Consider the following 4,026-nt stretch of genomic DNA (forward strand, 5'->3'; position numbering starts at 1 on the left):
ACGCCTTTACAAAACGATAGTCTCAAAGGTCAAAGTCAAGTCAATAGTCGTCAGTAAGTCAGAAATACGCCGTTACGGCCTAAGAACGCTGGATTAAACTCATCCCACTTCTGATGTAATCGAAATTATTATATATTTTATAGAAATTGTGATATTTTAATGTATTTAACAGAAATTATTATATTTTAAATCTAATCTAACTGATTTTTACAACAACTGATTTCCGACGCTCGAAAACCAACAAGTTCCGACATTCCATTCTTTTTTCTCCCGCCTACTCTTCACTCCGCTACTCCCAAACATTCGCCGGCACGGGATGCCAGGCACGGAGACGGCGTGACGTTGACTGCCTCCTCGCAAGGATCATAGGCGTCGATAACATGTAATACTGTATTATTCAAGAACTTTAGGTTTTTAACTTATTTTTTATATATTATGTATAAGGGCAAAAATAACATTATCAGTCTTAATTATTTTGTGTTTAATAAACGTAATGGGATAATTTTTTTTCTCATGTGATAAATTAGCGAGAAGCCCCGAATCTACTAGCAAAGAGCTACAAGGTAAACTAAAGGAACTTTTCATTTCAGAAAATTGATTGATTGAAAGAAATACTCATTATCGATTTCGAAAAACAACAAAATGTTGGCTGCCTTGCCATCCTTTAAAATACAATAACAATTAGGCTCTGTAATAAATAAATGATTTTTTGGTCCTTTATACTGTCCATCAACAATAACATTTTTTGATTGAGAGTTTGGTAACCATTTTCATATAACAATTCATGCTTTTTTATTTTAGTATGAGATTTTAAACAATACTAATATCGGTTTTTTAAATTGTTGTAATAGATGATTACTGGTCTTGAGAGATTTCTTAATTTCATACATATAACTATCAAATTTAAAACAACTAAAGTTATCTACGCCTCCGAAATGACGAACATTATGACTCAAGTGAATTAGATTATGCACATTATGATTAACATATTCGTACTCGTAAATTTGACCGAACTTTTCCACAAAATACTCTAATAGCTTTTTAGCAAAATACAAAAGTTTTTTTGCGAACATAATTCAGAATAAACTAAAATCCTCATTGGAATATGTAATGATAAGAAATGCGTAAAAAATGGTTCTTTTAAAAATGGTTTAATTACCCAAGGCCCATAATACAATAAAAATTGACGAAACTCCGTAGCTTTCCACCGTTCCAATTCTTTTAGGGATCTTGGCAACCTAGAAAACTCCTTGGGCACACGTTTTCTGTATTGGCAAATTTTTTCATTTATTGCAACTATATCTTCTTTAAAAAGTCGAATCTCCTGATTTACCTTTGTCCAAAATTCTAATAGCTTTTTCATAACCCCCAAACATACCAAATGCATATATTCAAGTGGTATATCTTGAACAACATCTAAATCTATTTGAGATAATAATGTTGGCCCTTTCCTATAATAATGGAGAATCCTCATCAGATAACTCAAAAAATTCTTGATGGGTCCTTAATGAAGAATGTCAGTCTAGAAATGCCATACGATTTTTTATGAATTCTCCCCCAACATGGCACTTAGTGCAACTATAATAGGCATTATAATTCTTTACATTTTGTGACACAAACTTTCCTTTTATTGAAAATTTAAGTCAAAATATTGCGAACGGCTACTCTTATATCGGAGGCGGTGGGAACAAGCTTTTGCTTCTGCACTTGACTAAAAAAAATGATACCCACCTATACCTTACACTGCATACCAAAGGGCGCCACTTATTTCAAAAAGATGCTAATACTTACAAAGGATAGTACAAACTGAAATAAGAAAATTTATACAAGTGTATTAATTGAATAGAAACTAAAATTAGTATAGCTATAAAATATTTTGAGAAACTGGATCAACCAATGAAACAATTCAAATACCCAAAAAAATAAGATTTATTACTTGTTAGAAATATTCGGTACCTATTCGGCACAGCAGTTATGTACATTGATATACAAGAATTATATTTAAGAAACTCTATCTTAAAACTTGTTTAAAATCAAATTATATCTTTTCAAATATTATTCAAACAATTATAATATAAAAGGAATACTTTTAGAGACGGTCTTGGTTATATTCGAATAATAAATATTTAAATTTGACTTGACTTATTACGAAGATTCATGAACCTTTTTGTTTATATATAGTTAAGGGGAAAAAGATTAAAAGCTGTATCCAAGATTGCCCTTACAGGTCAAAGATTGTAATGATATAAAAGGTTATAAATAGATGTTAAATCCGAATGATCAATTCATACAACATGATTATTTTAATAATCAAATACAGGTAAAATTTAAGCAATGCTGAAGGCAAATACTTAAAGCGTTAAAAAAATATAAAATGTAACAGAACGTTAAATTTTATAAATTAAGGGTTAAAGTAATGCTGAAGGCAAGTACTTAACCAGTTAAATGTAAAATGTTAAGAATAGTTAATTTCTTAACACACTAATGATTATTTAAAATCAAATTAATAAAATTTTAGTTTACTATAAAAAATATACTGGCCTTGTATACCAAATTAATAATAAAAAAAAGGATCTTCTTAATGATAAAAAAACATTACAGCATCCAATTTCTCCTCAGAGGGGTGCAGGGCTGAAATCTAACCGAACAGGCTGCTACTGATTACTTCGGTGACTGAACACGTAAGAAAAACTTGTGGAAAAACTTGGCGAAAAACTTCTAGACACAAGTGTAGAAAAACTGTAGAAAAACGTCTAGAAAAATGTCTAGAAATACTTGCAGAAAAATCCAAAGAAAAACGTTGAGAAAAATACGTAGAAAAATCTGTAGAAAAATCTGTAGAAAAATCTGTAGAAAAACCTAAAAAGAAATGCACGGTATTAGTTAACCTTACATTTTAAAAACTCGAAAAATTTAGGAAGGTATTAATTTACCTCATTGTGAAGGCACACAATCAATAATTATTTAACATTTCTTCTCAAATAAGGGCTGGACACTTCTCATCAAAAAACTGGAATCTAAAAGAAAGGCCAGTGAAGGTTTTTTCTAACGAATGGAATGTCAAAGAAAATCTTACCAAAACTATAGATCCATTAAAATCTCAACAATCAAAATCTATATGGGACCTACAACCATCTATAGGATAACAAAATCACAATATTTTTCCCATATTGTGAAAAATACCAGCCAAATAAATTTTATTGAAAAATGGCACAGTGTCCTCGGTAACGGCCAAATCCGAGGTGACGATTTTGACGTTGCCCGTCTTGTCAATACACCAGGGTACGATCCAATATTTTCGATAAAGAGCGTTCCGAAATTTAAGTGTTGTAGAAATGTAAAAAGAATATCGATACAATAATAAAATACCGTCTATAATAAAACAAAGTAGCATTTGGAAAATAAAAATGCTACAATTTAAAATAAAAAGGTTTAGCAGGTGTGTCACATAGAAATTTTGATATTTTAAAAATAAAAGTTTTGTTGTTAAACGTAAGGTTGCTTTCTTGCAGGCCCTTAATTTCATTTAAAAAATATTTAAGAAACTCGTTTTGTTCATCAGGTTTTTTAACTCCCTGATAAACACCAACAGGAAATGGAGGCAAACCTAAATAATTCACCAAGTATGCTAAAATTGGCCAAAACTGGCTTGCACTGCTTTTGGTTAAACTTAAACCATCAATATTAAAAGAAACATATAAGCGTGTTGTGTTAAGCTTAGGTGCAAAGTGATTTAATAACTCGGTCACTCCATTTTTTAAACCAAAATTATAATAAGACCCTGGTTTCATTCCATAAAGTATCATTTTTCCCTACTTTAAATAATGTACGATAGTCTTTCGGAACATTTTACAGAAGGTCCTCTCACAAATGGCCTAGTAGTTCATTTAATGCATTATGACTTATATGGTTTTTTATAGCTCATGAAGTAAAATTTTGAATGAATATGTTGATTTTATCAACTGTTCTACAATCAATATCTTAACCTTGTTGATCATCAGAATTAACATTTAAATCTGAATCCAA

At 30.4% G+C, this 4,026-nt stretch overlaps 1 long non-coding RNA gene across 1 annotated transcript; it reads right to left on the reverse strand.

The window, feature by feature from the left end:
- Positions 1-2,846: 2,846 nt before the first annotated feature.
- On the reverse strand, positions 2,847-3,146 carry LOC115879599. Its single transcript, XR_004049734.1, has 3 exons — positions 3,077-3,146; positions 2,934-3,017; positions 2,847-2,859 (listed from the first exon to the last, which is right to left on the reverse strand). It is a non-coding gene; the product is annotated as an uncharacterized LOC115879599 (long non-coding RNA).
- Between the last annotated feature and the right edge of the window lie 880 nt (positions 3,147-4,026).

The sequence above is a fragment of the Sitophilus oryzae genome, unplaced genomic scaffold (genome assembly GCF_002938485.1).
Source record: "Sitophilus oryzae breed Bouriz unplaced genomic scaffold, Soryzae_2.0 scaffold_1582_pilon_pilon, whole genome shotgun sequence".
NCBI classification, from domain to species: domain Eukaryota; kingdom Metazoa; phylum Arthropoda; class Insecta; order Coleoptera; family Curculionidae; genus Sitophilus; species Sitophilus oryzae.